At 36.1% G+C, this 13,131-nt stretch overlaps 1 long non-coding RNA gene across 1 annotated transcript; it reads left to right on the top strand.

Moving 5' to 3' along the window:
- The first annotated feature begins 3,878 nt into the window (after window positions 1–3,878).
- Window positions 3,879–4,946, top strand: LOC143589620 (uncharacterized). Its single transcript, XR_013145314.1, has 3 exons — window positions 3,879–4,035; window positions 4,219–4,429; window positions 4,583–4,946. It is a non-coding gene; the product is annotated as an uncharacterized LOC143589620 (long non-coding RNA).
- The last annotated feature ends 8,185 nt before the right edge of the window (window positions 4,947–13,131 follow it).

The raw sequence follows: 13,131 nt of genomic DNA, 5'->3' as shown, positions 1-13,131 counted from the left end.
AACTAAACTGAAAATTTAACAAAGGACCAATGGAGATTAATAGTAAGGCCTGCAGAACTATTAGAAAAGGCGAACTTTTATAGAAATTTGAAAAAGCCAAACCAATTCTAAAAACTTTATGAAGTTGTCTATTGATTAATAAAAATTGGTAATAAATACTACGAAGCAAACGGCACAACTTTAATTTCTAGTCTTCTTTTTCTACACTAACAATATCCGATAAGATAAGAGAGTGGAGATTGAGATGGTTTGGACATGTGAAGAGAAGACAGACGACGAATCCTGTTAGAACAGTAGAAAACATTACTATAGAGGGAAGGAGGGGTAGAGGCCGACCTAGATTGACTTGGGACGAGAGGATTAGGCATGATTTGCTAGAACTAAACCTCTCTGAGGACATGGTCGAGGATAGGAATTCTTGGAGACGTAGAATTAAAGTAAGGATTTCTAGGGAGAAAGGAATACCTTAAGGGCTGCTATTTACTTTATTCTGGTCACACACAATTATGCTATTTTTCTTGTCATGTATTATATATTTTATGTATTAGTAATATTAATTTTACTACGTGCTATTATTAATTATATTACCGTGAACTTTGATCTTCTCCTATATTCCCGTACACATGTTCTTAGAGATGAGGGTCTCTCTGGAAGCCACCTCTTTATCCATTTGGATAGAGGTACGGTGTGCCTACATCCCACCCTCCCCAGACCCTACTTATAGCTTTGCTATTGGCGGGATTCTACTGGGCATGATTGATTGATTGATTGATTTTTCTACACTAACAGATGGTAATCTCCAAGTATTTTCACTTCAGACCTACTCAAACTGCATTTTGCAAAAATTTGTAGAATCTGACCTGAAATTACAGCAAACTTTTCCGAATCTCGCTGAAAATTGACCGAAAATTCGATGGGCATGGCCAGAGCACCTTTGACCGTGCAAGGCGACTTTGAGGTGCCTCACTTTGCATAGGCACGCCCTAGGCTAGGTTTTCTTGCTCTCCAATAACCTCAATTTTAAAACCTTACTGCCTAATTAGGACCTGAAGTTAACGTTTTAGTGGCATGTTGCAATTAAGTAGTCAATGATCATTTGCAATGGCCATTTGACTTAAATCATGCTATGAAAAGGACATCAAGTAGGCGAGTAGGACAGACTCCTTACAGCTCATAATCAAAGCTAGTTTCTCTGGAGTTATGTTTCAAGCAAATGTATAAAGTTCCAAAAACCTTTCTGTTTGGCATGTTTGAGGCTTAATATGATATACTAGTTTTCTGTTAGTAAATCATTTGAGATTGTGTTTTGCTATAAAAATTAAGAAGTGCACTTTATAAAATCGATTGCATTCCAATGAGAAAAAAAAGATATTTAGAACAATTAAACTAACCTGTGTGTCGTCAAAGTAACATTAGGAGACATGTCCAGATACTAAATACATCTTTAGCCTTCAGTCACGGAACTGCCAAATCATAGAAGCAGCTTCAGCATTGACAATTATTCCAAGCACCAGGTACCTTGTCACAAAAGAAATTCATCATCATCATCATCATCATCGTACTCAGTATATCCCACCAATAGCAAAGCTATGGTAGGGTCTGAGGAGGGTAAGATGTAGGCAGCCTTACCTCTACCCCATAGGGTAAGATGTCACAAAAGAAATTGCCATTCACAAAAAGATACAGAACCATCCATAAATAGGTTCAAAGGTGCTAGTAAACTATAAGTACAAAAAATATTATGAATCCATCCAACAATAAATAAACATATAAAAAATATGCTTTGGTTCAAGACAATCTTAAAAGATATCAAGGTAAGTTTCCTAGGTTGCTGTAAATGAACCGAACGTTCGGCAAACTGTTCATGAACTGTTCGGCGGGATGTTCATTTATGTTATTATCTTTAATAAAGGAACAAACATGAACAAGGAAGTTCGCTCAACTAACTAAGAATGAACAAGATTAGAGGCCATGCTTGTACAGTTGTGTTCGTTTACGTCCTCTTATGTACGTTAATGTTTTTTTGTTTATCTTTGTTCATTAAAGGTTTTGAATATTTAATAATCATTTTTCTAATCTTGTATAGATTTAATCGAAATTATTAACTACAGAACAAAAAATATAAATGAGTATTATGTGATTAATTTATATGTAAATTAACATATGAATGTTAAAAAAACACCAATACAAACTTGATAGCTAGACCGAACCATTGGCATTGACCATTCTCGGTTAGCCAAATTAAATTAAACATTGTTATTGTTCATTCGTTTGTGTTCACGAACCATTACAAACAAGTTCATTTTCTTAATGAACGAACACGAACAGAAAATTTCGATCAATTAGTTGTCCGTGATGCGTGAACCATTCACTTCTCCCATAAAAGATTAACGGGCAAACATGAACAAAGCCTAGTTCGGTTCGATTCATTTCTTTTACAGCCCTTGATACAACTAGGATATATAAATACAAAGTGTGTCCACTGTTACCTACAAACCCATTCAGTTTTATATATTTTCAACTCCCTCAATAAAAACAGAACCCTCATATTTACATGTCGTCAAGGTTAAGGTTTTGACTTTTGATAACTGAACCCTAGACATCATTAGAAGAAACCAACCACCAATTTCTAACCAATGTTTTTGCTGTCCAACTTCAAGAGTGTAAAATACAACAAATCTATGTTAGGTACTATCTTTCAACAACTATAGAAATATAATACTGAAGGAAATCAACAGGTAGTAGACTTAACAAATCTGATATAGAAATAGTAACAACAGGTCTGAATGAGATTAGAGCACTGAAACCATTAAAATAGCAGAGTTGCAATACACACGTGTGTGTAATCAGTAACAGCCAGAACAAAATATCAGTTTGACAAATAAAATAAAAACAACTAAAGGAACTAACAAACAGAAATGGAACAAATGTATGCTTCTTCCTTCCTTACAAAACCAGATCTACTAGTTGTTATCACGTTTAACCAAGATTTTCCCTAATAATGGACCTGTCGGAATCCTTTGAACGAGAGGTGGATGATAATGATGGAGCCGTAGGAGCACCATAAGTTGTCCTGGACCCTCCAGCACCTGAAGAAAACTTGGTTAGACCAGCAGTTGCTGTCCTAGGCCTTCCAGCACCTGAAAGTAGACCACCAGTTGCAGGTAAAGCACGAGGTGGAGGCAATTTGATAGATTCAGTCCCATTGATGAAAGAAAGACAAACAACTACATTAGTTTCTGCAATTAACTTTCCTTGAACGGTCCCAATATACAAGAATCCTTCACCACATACAAAGGATGCAATGTGTTGAGTAGGAAAGGGTGACACAGGTCTGATAGAAGATGATCCATAAAAGCTCCCCATGAGAGACAACAATTCATAAGTTTTCTTGTATGTGAATAAAGGTTTAGGTACATTTGGTTGGTAGAGGGTGACGTTGCGCACAAACCCATGTGTGTTTGTAACACTAACAGCCCCCAATTGATGGCGGTTTGTGAAATTATAAACTGCAGCAATGACATCACGCCCAGCTCGTACCTCAAGGACATTCAGGTGTAAACCCATACCATTTCCTTGTATGGTGGTTTCAGAAGGATCTGTTACAGGTACACTGGTCCTTCTGTTCTTTCACCCTGCGGGCCTCCCTCTACGCTTTGAAGCTTGACAGCTACTTTCCATCACAATAAGGTACAGAGAAAAAGAGAGAAGATAATACTGGGTGCGCCAGAACACAAGAATTGGATTGAAATTGACCACACTACTATCTGATTTATAATGGCACAATGGCAAAATTTCAAATATGATTTCTTTCACACAATTTCGACCGTTGTAATGATCCGGTTAATGCACATTATTTTACCTTAGAATATTTTTAATCAATCAATACTGAATTGTTGTTAAAACAGAAAAAAGTTAAAATTACATTCCAAAAAATTAACAATATCTTTAACGGTCCCTTTTATGCCAATGCTTATGGAAATTGTGTTACGAATAATATCAATGTGGAATATTTGGGTATTAATGTATACAAGTGTTGTAGACTGTAGATACATAATTTGAACCTGTTTTTTTATTAATTTTCGAATATTTATTTTCTTTCTATAAGATTTGACAATACATCTTTTGCTAGACTTGCACCTCTCCTAGTACATGGTAGGAATTCTTGGATACGTAGGATTAAGGTTAAGGACTTTAAAGAGGTAGGAATAGTTTTAGGTTAAAGATGTGCCTTAGGGGCTTCTCTTTACCTTAGTTTTGTCTCACGTCATTCTGATTAATTAAGAATTAATTTATTTGTTTATTTATTTATGTTTTTTTTATTATTTGTTTTTTTCATATCCTCATACTTCTCCAAGTTTTTCTATCATGTATTATTATTTATTCAACTTAAGTAAATTTGTTTATGAGTTTATTTATTTATTTTGGAGTACTAACTGCTATACTATTGTAATATCAATCAATCAATCAATCATGCCCAGTAAAATCCCACCGACAGCAAAGCTATAAGTAGGGTCTGGGGAGGGTGGGATGTAGGCACACCGTACCTCTATCCAAAGGAATAAAGAGGTGGCTTCCAGAGAGACCCTCGGCTATACTGTTGTAATATATTTTTTTATATTGTTATTATATAATTTACTAATTTTTTTTACCTTTTCACTATTTTTATTAATTTATTGTTAAGAGTGCTATTATTATTACCTATTTATTTAGTGTATTTATTTGTTTTTTCCCTCTATTGTCTATTGGTCTGGTGTTAAACTTTCTTTTTCTTTTATGCAGTTTCACACACATGGTTTTGGAGCTGAGTGTGTGTCTGAAAGCAACCTTTCTATATATTGGAATAGAGGTACAATTTGCCTGCATCCAACCTCCCCACCCCAGACCCTACTAATAGCTGGTGGGATTTTTACTGGGTATGGTTGTTGTTGTGGGTACTATAACACCCAAAATTTAGTTAGAAAAAATGGAAGGGAACTACTTGGTGAAAATAATATATTTTGGAGTTAACAGACTTTTCATAACTTTAAATATAGTATTGATTGGATTGTTTGCATAAACCTTGACACTATTGATAATAATGCAAGTTTAGGGAATTTATATAATGTTGGAAGAGCATAAGCAACTTTCAGCGTGTGGCAAGTATGTACCCAATTAACCCATGGGCAGCTACAATTAGGATGCCTAACTATGCAAATAAATTGGTGTGGCAGTCCATTCATCTTTATATCATATATAATGTAATTAATATAACACTCGCATAAAGAGAAGAAATGAAACGCCCTGCTTGCGGTGCGCGCGTATAATGTATATACGTGTGAACCCTCGGGTGGGCAAAAGTGAAATTGCACTAATTTTGACGTTATTTTACTAATCTCGTGAAAATAACGCTAAAAGTGGCGGAAGGTTAATCAGGCATCATGTGGTGGCGTTGATAGCCGAAAGACAAGGGTACATGCACCGATCAGCCGGTGTCCCGATGATTGAGTGCTATGTGCCTTATGTCCAAGGCTTGATGCAAAACTACTATCGAGCCGGGGGTCTCACCGGAAGCAGCCTCTCTATCCCTATGGGGTAGAGGTAAGGCTGTCTACATCTTACCCTCCTCAGACCCTGCCATAGCTTTGCTCTTGGTTTAAAAACGCGTTAAGCGAGGCGAAGCGTTTTGGTCCAAAAAGCCGAAGCGTGAAGCGCTAGGTGTGAAGCGAGAGCTTCACGTATGTGAGGCACTCAGTTAAAAAAATACTAAAAATTAATTATACATGACATACTTGTTAATCAATCATAAAGATAAAACATATTTGTAAAACCGAACATGAATACTTAATACATAGTTTAAACATTATAAAACATACAAGTTTCAAAACACTTACATTCTTAGAAGACAAGCCGATTAAAAATAAAAAATGTATTACACAAGCATTTAATAATAATAAAAATATATAGTAAAAAGTAATAATGAAGAAAATACCTCTTGAGTCATAAAACAAATGTGTAATAATTATGAGGGTTTTAACCAGATGGGACTAATAACTAAGGAGAAGATAAACTTGAACCGTCTAGAAGGTTGACATTCGAAGAAGATAAACTTTAAATAATACGGCTGCGTAATGTTTTACGGATGGCCCAAGCGTTAATATTTTAAGCAGATGGGCCTAAACAGCTACATTTTCAACCTAACTTAGACTGCATCATATGAGGCGCCACCTCAAACGCCTTACGCCTCACCCGCTGAGGGCCCGCTTCATGTAATTTTGCGCCTTACGCAAAATAAGGCGTTTTACAAAACGCCTCGAGCGCCTCACGCCTCAGGCGCGCCTTTTTAAACCAAGGCTTTGCTATTGGTGGGATATACTGAGTACGATGATAATGATCACATAAGGAGAGAAAGTGGGATTTGCATTTGGTGTACATTGACATTGAAAAGGCTTACGACGGCATGCCTCATCAGGTGATTTGGTATAGCCTTGAGAAAAGAGGTTCCTAGATAGGCATACAAAGATAATTAAAAATTGGATACATGACCACCAATTTTTAGACACCAAACTTTTTAGACTTTTTAGCATAGCCCTATATTATAGATAAATGTGTGTGTACGCGCACATGTATTCGTATGGGTTTCGCGGCCTATATATTATGCCTTTCTAATTGATAAAAGGTACTATAGGATTACTCAATACCCAAATTCAATTTTCATATGCAACTTACTAGTGGGCGGCCCGCGCTTTGCTGCGGGTTCGTAAGAGTTAAATGTAACCCGACTTGCCTTAAACACTGATTATATTTGGGTATTATTATTTAAATTATTATTATTGTTATTATTAAATGTGCATTATTATATGTACTTAAATGTGCATTATTATATGCACTTAATGTAGTGAATTAAATATGCATTAATAAATAATGTATAATAATTATTAGTGGTTTCAAAAGACAATTATACCCCTTGAAAAAGTTACTTAAAGTGAATACATCAAGTGTTATATCCTTCTCAAATGTATTATAATATAAGTACATATAGATAGATATAGATTAAGGATAGCAAATTGGGTTTTCCTCATGTATGAGGAGTTGTGTCAGAAACAACTATATGCTACTATAATTTTATCATCCACATATCCAAAAACCACAAAACAGCATAATAAATTACTAACCCAAACAATAACAGACATAAAGCAAAAAATGAACTTGGAAGAAAGTGACAAAAGGAAACAGGACAGCAGCAAAAAACTTAACAGGAGCAGTAGAAAATAATCACCAACAGGGAATCAATTAAAGCCTACACCAATTATCCTTTAACCGGATTTTCTGCTACTTTAATTTATATATAAGCATAGAACAAGAGTAACTATGAACCTAAATAATAATCAAACATGACACAATATGAATCTAAATATGCAAATCTAAATTCCAAACAAAATTAGCTGAATTCATTAAAATGATAGAGCTACAGAAATATGCAGCAACTGCCTTGAGACACATGAATCTAAAATCAGCAACTGAAAGAAACATAACTAGACGAAAACGACAACAATTTAGGGAAAAGACAAATCATAATTGAAAAAGATAACTGTCACTCAGGAAACAAACATTACTAAAAGTTGACTTTGACCAACAAAGACCTACTGGTGAACTTGTTAAATCATTTGAAACTGCAGGCGCACAAGTAGCCATTGGCAGCATGAATGCACGACCTTGAGGGAGAAGTTGGTGATGGAGCACAGTAAGAACCCATAGACCCTCCAGCACTTGAACCAACCTCCGGCCTTAAGGGAGGAGTAAGACATGGAACACAATAAGAACCCATAGACCCTCTAGCACTTGAACCAACCTCCGGCCTTAAGGGAGGAGTTGGAGATGGAACACAATAAAAACCCATAGACCCTCTAGCACTTGAACCAACCTCCGGCCTTAAGGGAGGAGTTGGAGATGGAACACAATAAAAACCCATAGACCCTCTAGCACTTGAACCAACCTCCGGCCTTGAGGGAGGAGTTGGAGATGGAACACCATAAAAACCCACAGACCCTCTAGCACTTGAAACAACCTCTGGTTGACAATCACTCGCTAACGGTGGTTTTTTGCAGCCAGTTTCATTCATAAAAGAAACCACCAAAAAAACTTTTGATGCCGCAAGTAAACTGCCAACAACGGTTCCACCGGTAGCAATTCCTTCACCATCTAAAGAGTATATATAACGACTTTCAAAACCGGGTGGCGGTCGAGTAGCAAAGCATCCATGAAAGATTGCCTTCAGAGACAATAAATCAAAAACGCCATCAAAGTTCAAAATATCAGGATATAGAAGGGATGGTTGTGATCGGTAGATTGTTAGGTTTTTCACCAGCCCATATGTGCTGACACCGCTAACATCCACGTTAAGACGATTAGCAAAATCTGACACGGCTTTGATAATATCCGCACCAGCAGCAACTTCAAGGACCTTCGTTTGCATACCTACACCATCTTGTTGCACATTTGCAGAAGGTTTGGGCTCTTTACGTTTGTTTTTTGACCTGGGTGGCCTGCCTCGAGGCTTTGAACTTGAAGCATGCAAATAGTTTTTCATAATAAGAAGAGAATGGAGTTGGAGTTACATGCTACCATCTATTTTATAAATGTCCCTATATGCCCTATACATTGAACTTGGTTGGAATTGAAATTTTTTGAAATAAACGTGGATACGCGCTTAAATTTCAACAATTTCAAAATTTTCATTTTGTTAGGATTATTTGGATTTCATTTTGACCGTGTCCGTCTGCTAGGCTGTCATTATAGAACATGGAAATCCAATTAATTGAATATTTTCGGTTTTGCTAGTCATTAATTATTATGGAATTTCTTTAATCAATACATTCTTGAACCGTATATTTAAAGATAAGTTAATAATTATTTTAATAATGTCGACGACTATTTGACCTATTTTAGTATTGTAGTAAATGTAATACCTTTTTTATTACATCCAATTAATTTCATTAATACGTGCAAATTTAATGTTTATTCTTTTCCAAAGTGTATAACTTGATTGATCTTGGTTTATTCATAAATATAAAATATAAAGAGCACAATGGGTATTCACACAAGGTAAAACGCATATTTGAATGCAGCAAGAAAACAAATATAAATTATCTTGACAAACGCAGGCAGTTCCTACTTCTCAACCTAAAATTTAAAGTACACTGAGTGCAATGTGCACCATAGAGTCTTACATAATCACAAACTATCTCCTTAGTTATAACTTCAAAAATTCAAAACCCAAGTTAGCAAAATTAAACTAGGTTAAAGAGAAATCTTAGCATACCATTTAAATGTAGTTGGAAACTGGTGAATGGATGCAAAACCACATTGGTATTGGTTGAAGTGTAAGATAATAAACTCAATTCATTGTATGCTAACTATTGGAACAATCCAACTCATCTCACTTCAATACTATGTTATGATGAGAGATGTGAGAAAAAAGGAACTAACTATTAAGGAGTCTAAATGAACATGAGATTTGAAAACATTCGGGTCTTACGCATATTAGCTTATAGAAAGGTAACAATATATGCGCTTCTAGTTCCTGGCCCGTTTTCCAGGCCAGGCCCAACATATGCGCTTCTAGTTCCTAGCCTCCTAGGCTCTCGCTTCTTGAAGTTGATGACACCTCTATGTATTGATGACGGATCAAGAACTATGATTATTTGAATCATTTAAACCTTTACAATTTATTACAATTTGAACTTTTGGTTTTCATGTTTTGAACTTTTGGTACTTTACTTTGAACATTTTGTTATTCAAGTTTTAGAACTACATTTGAATCTCGACTCTTTTAGAACTTTTGGCACTAATTAGATGATAATAAAATGTTATGTACTAGCTTTTCTTTATTTTATATGAGGAATAGTATTATTCTTTCTAATACATGATTAATTTCTTTATTTAAGTGTGCTTTTTTTTCCTTAGGCCCTCACTTTTTTTGCGCCTTGCGTCTCCGCCCCAAGCAAGGCCTATGCGCCTTGAGTGTAAAGTTATGAATCTCTCTTAAGGCCCTTAAACTACTACATTTAAAAATTGTTCATATATACCCTTATAAAAACTGTTCATATATACCCTTTGTGATGTAAAGGAGCGCTTGGATGTGTTCCAAATTGAAAATTCCAATAAGAATAATCTGATCTTGTTATCGTACAAAAACTATTAAGGGACCAACGTGTTATGGTACAAATTCTATACGAACTAAAGTCAGTGTTGTTGTGCGACTACTATAACTAACATAACGGCAGTTACTTAACTGTCGTGGCTAATCGAGTACTTATAATGAAAAGAAATTTTTTTCTAACCCCAACACCAATGGCAACAAAAGGCATTTCAAAATTGTTGGTGTTTTGCAAGTTGCAAGAGGCCCGTTAATTTGTTAATGGTAGGAGAGTATACAGCATTGCTAGTGTTAAATCGCTATATATATATATATATATATATATCCTGCATGATATTAAAATTACCGATACTCCACCGCGATAACCTAATTGTCGTAGCTAACCGAGTACTTATGCATCCACATTCAATTAATAACAAACTAACGAACACCTTCTTTCTTTCTTCTTCATTCTCAAATTCTATCATAACAGAACTGGAAAGAGTAATCATGTGATTAATTACTTCAACTAAATATATATGGCATACAAACCCTAAGCCTAAGCCTAACATGGAGTAGAGATAAGAGAACATGAAATTAAGCACTAAAACGAAGGAAGATTTCGTATTAAGTGAACAATAAATGCGTGAGGTAAAGAGTGATTACCGGTGCATAAACAATCGCCGGAGCTGCCACCGTCGTCGGAAGCGAGAATTGAAATCAACATTAGCTAGGGTTTTAGTTTTCATGCTTATATGCTGTAAACAAGCCTACCGCTTCTGCATACATGAACACAGTATTCGTTTAATCAAGTGTTGTATTCATTTAAAATTAAATTAACCAACACGAGTATACCTTGTTTGTGTTCGTTCTATTTTGATAACGTATTTGTCCCTCATAGTACAACAGCAAAATATTTGTCTTTAAAACGGCGCATTTGTCTCTCAAAAGCAATACTGGGAAAATCGTTATATATATATAGGGGAAAATGAGGATTAAATGGGTCTTGGGTCTCATCAAACTTATATAACTTTTAAACTAGGTTATAACATCACATTTATTTATGAAATAATTTATCATCAAACCATGAGTATATTATTAACTTTCGTACAATAAAAAAATAAAAATTCAAAAAGTAAATAAATATTAGAAACAAATAATATAAAACAGCCCCCGTAATACAAGGGATAAAAACTAGTGTGTATATATACACATATATAAAGGATCCAATACAATAATTCATAATCGTACATTACATACGCGACTCGTATCCCCGTCAATTCAAATAACACGCGGTGGCAATACTGTAATTTTCATCAAATCTGATTCTCTGCTCCCATCGATTCCATCCACCTTCACCATGTCCGTTCAGCAATCCGTCACCATCCAACGATTCCGTCCACCGTACATCATCCAACGATTCCGTCCACCGTACACCATCTTCCTCCGTCACGACTTGATCTGTAACATCCTACTTTTGATCATAATAATAATAATATAAACTTCGTCTATTTTATAGTGGGACGTTATCGGTTTAGATAATAGAATATGAGTTGGGCTAGCGTTGGGTAAATGGGTATGGGTTATGGACCTGGGTTATGAAAGAAAGAAGGAAAAGACCATGGGCTTAAGCCCATGATCCATAATTATATAAACCATTAATACCCATTTAATCATTCATTTCACACATACTCCATACACCACCAAAACACACACTTAAGATCTCTCTCTAGTTCTTCTTCTCTCTTTAGTCGAAATCACCAAGAAACCCGAGCATCAACCCGAGGTATGTTAGTTTGACCCCAAACCCGCTATATTTAGTTACGAAACAACGAGCCGACACCGTTACATCGTTAAAGTCACGAGATTCGGGTGGAATCGGGTATAAACCGAACCTAAGATGAGCTTAGGGGTCACCCTAGCTCAGATCTGGATCGAACGGGACGAAAAACAATGAAAAACGGTGTAAAACAGTGAAAATACGTTTTTCCGGTGAGATTTGCGGTTTTCCAGTATTGGCGGCGCCGGAAAGACGGCGCCGGAAAAGATATGTACGAGGTTAAGGTGTCAGAGAATGTTTTTGACATTCTCTGACCTAACCCTAATTTGTTAGGGGGAAAATAGTGAATTAGCATCTAATTCGTTAAGGAAATAAGGACGAACTAGCCCATTCGTTAAGGCCATTCGTTAAGAGAGGGACGAATGAACCCCATTCTTTATAGGGTTCATTCGTTGACCAGATCAGTTCGTCATAGGGGTCAATTCGTTATGCAGATCAGTTCGTTATATGGGTTGATTCGCTACAGTAGTCAGTTCGTTATAAAGGCTCATCCGTTAAGAATCCCCATTTGGGCTGAATAACGAACTGGATGTTTGGATGAACGACAGAACAGTCCCTGACCTATAAAAGAATGATTTAATTACAAAGAAGCCCTTGAACTTTTGAGTTAGCAAATTAAATAATGATTTAAAATCCTAATAGAAAATGTGTTACGACAGTTAATAGAAATAAAATTTTTCCAAGCTGACCTGGAAGCTCAACCCCAGCCAGGGGCTCTGCCCCTTGGACCCTGCTAGGGGCTGCCGCCCCTAGACCCCGCTGCCAGGGGCGCTGCCCCCGGACCCCCGTTCGTTGTGGGTCATAAGTAGACTAGAAAGACGTTATAGATAGTGATAGATAATTGATACGTGTAATTATTATACAGTTAGTCGCGCCCAACTGAAGAAAAGAATAACAATTAACGGTGAACGTAACTGACTTCAGGTGAGTTTCTAGCCCCATTCCTTGTTATGTTTTCGGGGCTGTATGCATACTCGATGTGATTAGTTAATACACTTATCCTAAGTGATAAGTGTATGCCATATATGTATTATGTGAAATGTATGAACGGTTTCTTGTCGATACATGAACGATCTTCGGAATTGCATGTATTGCCAGGAAATGGTTGATGTTATATGTATGTTGTAAGATGAAGAATGAATGATGTATGTATGAAACTTACGATTATGTATAT

This window comes from Bidens hawaiensis, unplaced genomic scaffold (assembly GCF_021521415.1).
Source record: "Bidens hawaiensis isolate Kalapana, Puna unplaced genomic scaffold, B.hawaiensis_p1.1 tig00037659_1, whole genome shotgun sequence".
Taxonomy (NCBI): Eukaryota; Viridiplantae; Streptophyta; class Magnoliopsida; order Asterales; family Asteraceae; genus Bidens; species Bidens hawaiensis.
Note: the sequence above shows the minus strand (reverse complement) of the source record. Positions and strands in the feature narration are given on the sequence as shown.